We start from the raw sequence: 9,542 nt of genomic DNA, 5'->3' as shown, positions 1-9,542 counted from the left end.
TTGAATGTCTTGAGCTAAAAATATGTTACCTGGGAGCTAAAAAAAGTATGACCTAAATGAAGAGATCTTTTTAGCATAAGGCAAATTGCACTTTTTGTATATAATTTTTCTGCCTTTGAAGATCTACATTTATTTTCCTACAATGGTATTATGATTGATGGTGACCTGTGTGATTAAAGGAGGCTGTAAATGTGTGTTTGAGTCCTTTCCCTGGTAAAAAGTACTATAATTTGTACTCTAATAGGAGACTCAAAATGGTGCTAGAAAAACCTATTTTTTAACCTGCCTCTTTATACATGGTTTTCTAATGGTTTTGATCTAATCAGTTCAGACCATTTCTGATTATTGGGTGTCATCAAGATGTAAATTCCCTATATAATATTTAGCAATGAGACAATTCTTCCCATTAAAAATAAAAAACATTCTCATAGAGTCTTTGCTATATTCTAAGGAACCACTCTTGTTTTTGCTTTACTAAACAATAAATTCCACATATTTGAGTCCCAAAGTAAATGGTAATACATTAACCTAAGCACAATGAGGAATATAAGAAACACAAGATATCACATTTGAAATATAAAAACAAATAAGAATCAGAAGTGCTAAGCCATTACCATCTAAACTATACCAGAGCTTTTAACATGTAAACTTAGATGTTCTACTCACTCTCATAGTAAGATGCCTTAGGCTCAAAGATATTTAATCACTCACTAAAAGTCACTCAGTGAATGCATAACAGTTTTCATTCTAAAGATTTTACAGAATTTTTCAGTAATACATTGCAAAGTCTCACCTGTCTTCTTTAGAAATAAGAAACAGAGGTTGTATTAGTCTGTTTTATAATGTTATAGAAAAATATCAGAAACAGTCCAATGTATAAAAAAGATATAAATGCATAAAAATATTTTCTGAGAGGCTGGCGGTGTGACTCAGTGGTAGAGTGCTCACCTGTCACATGCAAGAATCTGAGTTCAATTCTCAGCACCACATAAAAATGAATAGTTAAACAAAATAAAGGTATTGTGTCCAACTACAACTTATAAATAAAAATATTTTTTGAGTACGTAGTTCTGAAGATTTAAGTGCACTGTAACAGAAACTTCTCAGCTCCTGTGACAGCTCCTTCACCTGCATTACACATGGGGTGGCATTATGGTGAGGGCTCATTTGAGAGTTAGAACATAATGAGACAGGAAGTTAGAGAAATTCAGAAAAAAGACTTGCTCTTTTGTAACAACTGGCTTTAATAAGAACTATGTTGTGACCCATGAAAGTTACATTAGCCCTTTCCAACAGCATCTTGCCTAATGATTTTACTACTTAAACATTCCACTATTTTCCAACTCTCTCCCTTTGAAACTAAGTTCCAAACACATGAGCATTTGGGGGACATACTCAAATCATAATGAAAGTAAAACGAGGGAGACAATGGTAAAAATGAGACATAGAATGTGATTTCTTAGTAGTTATAAAGATTCTAGGTACTACAATAAAATGCTTTAGAGTATAGAAATTAAAGACAATAGGGAATTTAATTAAATTACTTTTTGAAGAATGAATGAATTTGAATGTGACAAGACTAATGGGCTAGGAATATTAAAATAAGGGAAACGTCTGTGCAAAAACTCAGTGAATGTTTAGTAAACCATGCCTAGGTATAAAAAGAGAATGCTGGGCTTTCTGATTATGCTATATCAAGCCAAAATCTGGTGGCCCTCAAACAAGAGCAAATATTCCTATAAAAGATGCAGTGGACATCAGTCTCCAAGAGCTTCCTACTTAAAATATCTGCTTCCAAAGCCTACATAATTCATAGTAATTCTCAGGAGTATTATATTTCTTTCAATTTCAATTTTTAGCTTTCTATCTAGTTACCGCACCATCTCTTGGCCAGATCAAAATTTTCTTGAACTTTTTAATATATTAATATATACACTATCTCAGATATGTTTGTTTCTATATTGTCAGGGATCTCTCCTAGTAAATTCTGAGATGTGTGAGAGGTTGAACAAGCATAGAAATTTGCTTATGAAAAATAAGCCATGTTGTAGGTGGAAAGTAAAAGGAGAAAAGATGCAAAAGTCCTCATCTGAATTTGTATGTGCTGATACTACACAAGGTTATAACAATGATGTCTGGTTTGGGTTAAGGAAGCAACTTTTCTTATACATATGAAACAAAGTTCATCAAATATGGTGGCTACAGACTTTTTTAGAACACCTAAATTTTTGTTAGTAATTTCTACATTGAAAAACTACTGTTACCTTTAAGCAAAACTATCTATTGCAGTAAATCTGAAATAATTCTTTAATATTGCAAAACAGAAAATTGATAGCATTATTCACTGAATGCCAATATTTTCCAATAACACCTCATACCACAATATATGTACCTTATATAGTTTAACACCTATAGGAATTCTTAACACAATGGATAGATAATTAAAGAGTTAAATGATACTCAGAAACAACTAATTATAGTAAAAATTATTATTACCTTATTTTAAATACTAGTGTACTCTTTTGCATTTTTTTCCCAAAAGTTAATTTTTTTTAAACTTTGGTATGATATTTCACTTTATTTAGATACCATAATAAATAGTACTGTTTTTTTCATATTTACTCTCTGATGCATCTCAAATATGTTTGCATACCCCAAGAGCTTAGCAGATTTCGATACAAATTATTCACTAGAGAAACAGTAGTTACTTCTGAAATCTATACTGCTCTTTTCAAATGAGGTCTTGCAGTTTTTAAAAAAATATCTAAAATAATTATAATGAACTTATTTCAAATTAGCATATAGTAAGTGACTGATAAATATTTGTGAAAAGGATGAAGAAATAATAAGCATTTATATAATCTGTAAAATATGGTATGTGGTATTTCATGATTTTAGCTACAACTTATTGAATATTATAACAATCTTACTATGTGAGTAAGGTGTGGGTATGATGAACCAATAATAAATAAAAATTGCATGCTGCATTGTTAGTAATTCTCCAAATTTGTTTTTTAAAAATAGACACTCTGATGTGTGTTTTTTGTCAACTCTTATATTATGAATGAATGAAGTTCTATAAATGAATAATTGGAACTACATACTTGCTTAGGGTGACTATCATTCATTGTTAAAAAAAACCTTTAGCTATATAAAATTTTAATACTGTATGTACCATTGTGATATAATGGAATTTTGATAAAATTTACATTAGTAATGCTAAAGTCTTTCATTGAGTTTTATATCAGTTTATGAAATCAACTTACTATATGAGATTTCCTCAATTCAAGGTGTCTTATGTTTTAAGAAACTGTGTGGAAATGCAAATTAAAGTTAACATTCTAATATCAAGAGCAGAAGAATCATAGGAAAGATAATAAACAAAGAATTGGAAGATTCCACCACTATAGATGTAATTTTCTCAACATCTTTTCAATGTACCTAACCCACTATTCGTACCAAAATTAATGAGCAAACTCTTCTCATGTTGATTGTGCATGATGCTATTATATAAAATGAAAACAAGCAATTGTGTCAGAAATGCATTTTACAACATTAGTTGAAAATACAATTGATTGATCAGTATCTCACTGACCCCAGCAAATAGTGATAAATTATTTCTGCATGTGCTGATAGTGAAATATAATGAGGAATGGAAGTCATTTAAAGCTCTATGAATTGTAATCTCAGAATGCTGGGAGGAAACTATATATAATCATGAGAAACATATTGAGTACTATGAATTTGTTCCAGATATTTATTTCCCTGAGTATCCAGTTTTCACATAAACTTGTGCTTTTAAATGAAGCTGACTATTAAATATCATAGAAAAGGCCATCAGAGTAACCAGAAGAAGACATTTAAAAGAGAAACAATCAAATCATAAACATCTGGTTGAAACAAGAACTGGCAAACTCTTGGATCTTAGCTTTTGACTTTACTAAATTTTCTCCTATCATTTTTTTTTATTATGACTAAGAGGAGGCTACTTCTATTAAAACCATGACCAGAAAAATTTATAGCAATTTGTTTTTCTAAAACATGGATAAAATTGACGTGCTAACTCAGGATAGAATCTAATAAGTAAATCTTGTTATGGTAATAAAAAAAAAAGTATAACTACTCAACATAAATATTGGCCTTTTCAAGAAAAGAATATTAGGGTGAAAACCAATTTGGTAAGATAGTATTGAATATTTTATATCAAAGAAAAGGCAGAAATATTTAAAATAATTTGGATTATTAGATGCATATAAAAAAAAAGTAGTGTCCAAGCCTGATGTGGTGGTACATTTCTGGAATCCCAAATATCATAGAGGCTGAGGTAGAAGGATCACAACTTCAATGCAGCCTTGGTAACTAAGTGAGACCAGGTCTCAAAATAAATATCAAAGAATTTTGTATATTTATATGAGTGATAAAGCACCACAAGTTAAATCCCCAGTGCCATATAAAACAGTAGTTTTCAAAATTTACACCCAAATTAGCAGCCTACACTCTATCTGCAAGTATGTAATGTTTTCAAAGGAAACTAAATTTAGCCATACCTACTACTAGTTGTCTGATTATATTGATCATAATCTTGAAATATATACATAGAAGACATTTCACAATGTTTTATGTATTCCCATTATTTTTTCTAATTGCAATGAGAAAGGGAGGAAAACCAATTTAACTTATGGGGCCACATCTTTTTCTTCAGGCCTAATGAATCAAATATTAAAAGGATTTAACATTTCATTAATTATACATAATAGTGGTATGTTTGTATGCACATGTAGCATTTACTGCTCTGTTTCATTCCCCCATTCCTCCCCTTCCCCTCCCCTTGCCCTCTTCTCCACTTTACTGAACTTTCTTCTATTTTAATGAGGTCCCTTTTTCTCTCCTATTTTCTCTCTAGCTTCCACATTTGAGAGAAAACCTGCGATTCTTGACATTCTGAGTCTGCCTTACCTCATTTTTTCCTGAAAATGTAAATAAAGCCTCTGTCTTGAGGTCTTCTGCATCTGTATTGCCTTCCACCACAAAGAATGAAGCACTTCTGTCGTTAACAATGTAACTATGTACTTTTCTCATCCTTGTGGAATCATGTATCTGGGTCTATTCATTGAGCCATTTCTCCATTCGTTCATATATCTACTGGCCAATCTGTTTATTTATTTTTCCATTCATCCATGGAATTAAAGTGTGCCTAACCCTGGGTTTAATATTCTTATGGATCAGACTGCTTCCATTCTGTTCCAAGTCTACAGAGTAGAAGGAAAATTCCATAAGCCATCTCAAGAGCATGGCTATTATCCCACATTGGACTTTATGTTGGACTAATACAACTTCTCCTCATTATCAGGTCTAATTATATGCCCTCTTTATCAAAGATGGGGGTGGGGCAGATGTGAAAGAGAAATGCTAAGTCTGAGTTTTGGGTTAAGTATCCACACACGCTGTCATGTTTATTGCAGCATTATCCATAGTTGAGATAAGGATCAACCTAAGTGGCCATCAACAAGTGAATAAGGAAATGTGTACACACACACACACACACACACACACACACACACACACACAGAATAAAATACTACTTAATTTAAAGGGGAAGGAGATTCTGTTATTCATGACAACATGGATGAACTTGGAGGACTTTATGCTAAGTGAAATAAGCCAGGCAAAGAAAGGCATGCTGCATGGTCTCATTTATAACCTGAATCCAAAAAAGTCAAGCTTGGAACTAGAGAATGAGATGGTGGCTATCAGTGGCTGAGCAGGGGGAAGAAGGTTTGGGGAGTTTGGGGTCAAAGAACATAAAACTCCAGGAAGACTGGAGAAAAGTTTCAAGAGATCAAGAACACAACATGGTAACTATAGATAAAAACAATCTATGGCATACTTGAATATTGCTAAGAGACTAGATTGTGTTTTGAACACAAAAAAGCATGTGAGGTAATGCCTATATTCATTCATTTATTTGACTGAGCTGTTCAAAGATGGGTAACCGTATAAAAATACACCATAAATACAGACAATTTTAATATTTCACATTAAAAATAAAATAGAAACAAAACAAAAGTCCAGGCATTCTGGTTCCTTTTCTTCTCACCTCCAAGACACCCAGAGTAAGTGCAGAGGAGACAGGAAAGAGCAAAGTGCTGAGAGCAGCTTCTATGGATCTGTGTCCCTGGATGGCTGTAAGGGTGAGCATCACATCTATTCCATCATTAAATGACCTTCAATTACTCCTTCTCTTGTGGTCTCAAGAGCAGAAGGACTCCAGGGAAATGGAGTGAGAAGGGAAGCCCTGGAGACTGACAGCAAGCAAAGGGACAGAACCGAGGCACTGGACCTTTCTCACTGACCATCCTTCCTCAGATGCGTTCTGTTGTGGGCCCTGCAGTTTTGACTTGTCTTTAAAGATCTCCTCATAGGAAATGGTTCCCTTTCTAATCCAGAGGTTACAACTCAAGAGTGTGCTCTTCATAAAATCTTCGCCTACTCCCATTCACACCTTTGGACCAGGCAGGTCCTGTCCTGCAGCAGGACCCTGGTCTTTTCCCTCCTGATGTCCAAACTCCCAGGTAAACTGGATGTTTGTGGTTGTTAAGAGGCAAAGGCCCAGTCATGGGAGCCGCAAGATGAGCTGGTATTAACACACATCCCCGTTCTCATTAAAGACAGGTGCTTTTATTGATTGAAGAGTCAGAATCCTTTTCTTGACTCTGGTACCCATCACTTACCACCTGCAAATCAAGTCTGTGCAGCTCCTTCTCCCTCCACAGCTGGGTTGATCCATCTGACTATTCCATTCATTAGGCACAGCGTGAGGGAAGCATACACCTCATTGCTTTGTGGCCCATGCCTTATTTTCCCTATTCTGATTTGAAGAGAACTAATAGACCTTCTATCTTAAAATTTCCAGATGAGTGAATTTCATAGAGCTGATTCTTGAATGCTTTGAAATGGAAAAAAAAGAGAACAGAAAACAGGCTTCTGTTTGGATTATTTGCAAGCTCTCTGAAATTACTCTTTTTCTGCTTCGCAGGCATGGTGATTGACAGTGCCTTCCCCAGATAGTCGACTATTGGCATTGGCCAGGAGGGTGCTGTTCAAAATTACTTGAGTGTTTTTTTAAAATGTCAGTTGCTACTATTGAATGAAAACTAGAATTAATTTTCTATGGGTTAATAGCATTGCACAGCTATAGTACACCTGCTGAGTTTATAGACTTTGCAAATAACATTTACTCTCTCTTATCTCATCCCTGGTCTCTCAGAAATTCTGTTTTCTCATGGTTTTAGCCCTTCCTCATATCTGACTTATTTTGATAAGAGCAGATTAACTAACCCATGTGGAATATAAAGAAATTCTTTGCAGATGGGCTCCAGTGGCCATAGCATGCAAAGTCAAGCAGACAGGAAGCCAAAGTTTGTGAAGAGCCCCCTCCCACCCTGAGCTGTGTCCAGATTAAGAAGTCCCTGGGCACAGCCATGAAATGCATCTTTCCTGGCTGTAGGCCAAGGTTTCTGTTGGAATTTGATATAGTGAGGAGGGGGGATTGTTCTGTGCCTTCTTGGATATTTAGCAGCATCCTGGCTTCCTACACATTGGATTCCTGTAACTCTGCTTCACCAGGAGTGGCAATTAAGAGCATTTCCAGATATTGCCATACATCCTCTATAATGGTGGTGGTGGGGCTCCTCTCCAGTTGACCATCCTCCTCCCTTGTGCTCCTTGAGTTTAAGTTCTCTGGGGAAGGGTTGGAATGAACTGGGGAAGAGGAAGATAGAGGGAAAGAAATCAGGAAGAATATGGGCTCTTGAATGCTTCAGCCCCTCCTGAGACCCCCCCATGCTAAAAGAACTCACTGACTGACAAGTTGGCTGTGTGCTAGATCACCCAGGGAGCATAACAAAGTCCACTTGTGAGTCCAGCCCCAGGGTTGAGTTCATTGAGTTGGGGTGGGCCCTGCAAGCACTTTTTTCTCAAACCCTGTCAGTGACTCTGATGGGCTGCCAGGGTTGAGAACCACAGGCAGGTGACCACCTTGAGGCAGTGCTCAGCTCTGCTATCAGCTTGATATCATCCTGTCTTTGGATGATATTTCTCTGAGCATATACTACAGTGAGGAGAAACAGGTATTCTGCTAGCTCCCTTAGAACTTCCTGTGGACCACAGCTTCCTGTAGGCTCCCTGCATCTGCATTTGTGCAATAATCTTTTCAATCAAGCTCTATTTTTTGTCTCATTAACATCATCTTGAAATTTTGTCAAGACCAGTATAAAAATTTAGCAGAATAAAAGTGCAGAAAACAATTGCTGAATGACTCTTTGATAGAAAGAACCATTTCAATAATGCTGTGGATTGGCTTCTGGATCTAGGTAAGTGGTCCCAAGTTCAGCAAATATTTGAGGATGTACACTATGCAAATACAGGTGAGGCTTGTGCTCCTGGCCCTAAAGAACATTATAATCTTACAATGATGTAGATCTTGGATCAACACCAAAAGTCACACTAGGTTTAAGTGTCAAATGTAAAGAACTAATACAAAGGTAAAGAACTAATGTGACACACAACTGCTGTGGAGATAGGTGAGATCTCCCTAGAGCAGAGAGTTTGTAGAGAATGTGTAGAATTTTAACCAGGGGTTGGGTGTTGGGTAAGGTGGAGACGCTGGAGGACAGTGTGGGGAGGGGAACACAGCAGACTGTGACCTGGTGAGCAGCAGAGCTGGGCTAGCAGTAGGAGGCAGTGTTCGTGTACAAGAGCAGCCTGGCCACAGAGATGGACGAGGCTGAGGTGGAGGCAGTGTTCGTGTAAAAGAGCAGCCTGGCAACAGAGATGGATGAGGCTGGATTCTGGAGGGTTTGAATGTGGAGTCTGACATCTCTCTCTCTCTCTCTCTCTCTCTCTATATATATATATATATATATATATAAAACATAAATGTGCCACAGAATAAGAAGGCATTAGCTTTTTTAAGCCAGCAGCTGCCGTCTCTGGCTGGGCTTTACCAAGGAGAATATGCCCACTTATGTTGGAGGAACTTGGAGTGAAGGTCCTGAAGCAGCACAGAGGGTAGGGGTCTGAGTGGCTTCCTTTCCATCTACCTCAAAGGATCTCGGGCTGCGTGGATTGGCCTTCCTGCCCTGGTACTTAGTGAGGGGGGCAGCTCAGGTGATGGGAAAACCCTCCAAGACTCAAACACCAGAGAGCTACCACCATGTTGAGAGCTCTGGAGAGCCTGCAAGGAGCCCTGGAAAAGACAGCTCAGGACGCCTCCTCAGCCTAGGGACCTCGAGCTGCCAGTGCCTGAAAAGCATGCTTCCTGTGGGGACTTCACCCCTCATCACTGGGGTGGGACTTCAAATGATTTTCTCATCTTCTTTCTTTGTCTTATGGTTTGGATATGAGGTCTCACCAAAGCTCTGTTAGTTCAGGATTATTCAGAAGTGACAGATTCTGAGAGCTATGACCTAATCAGTGCATCCCAATCACAATGACTGCGTGGTGACTCTAGGTGTGACTGGAGGTCACTGGGGGTATTTTTT

The sequence above is a fragment of the Ictidomys tridecemlineatus genome, chromosome 16, assembly GCF_052094955.1.
Source record: "Ictidomys tridecemlineatus isolate mIctTri1 chromosome 16, mIctTri1.hap1, whole genome shotgun sequence".
Taxonomy (NCBI): domain Eukaryota; kingdom Metazoa; phylum Chordata; class Mammalia; order Rodentia; family Sciuridae; genus Ictidomys; species Ictidomys tridecemlineatus.
Note: the sequence above shows the minus strand (reverse complement) of the source record.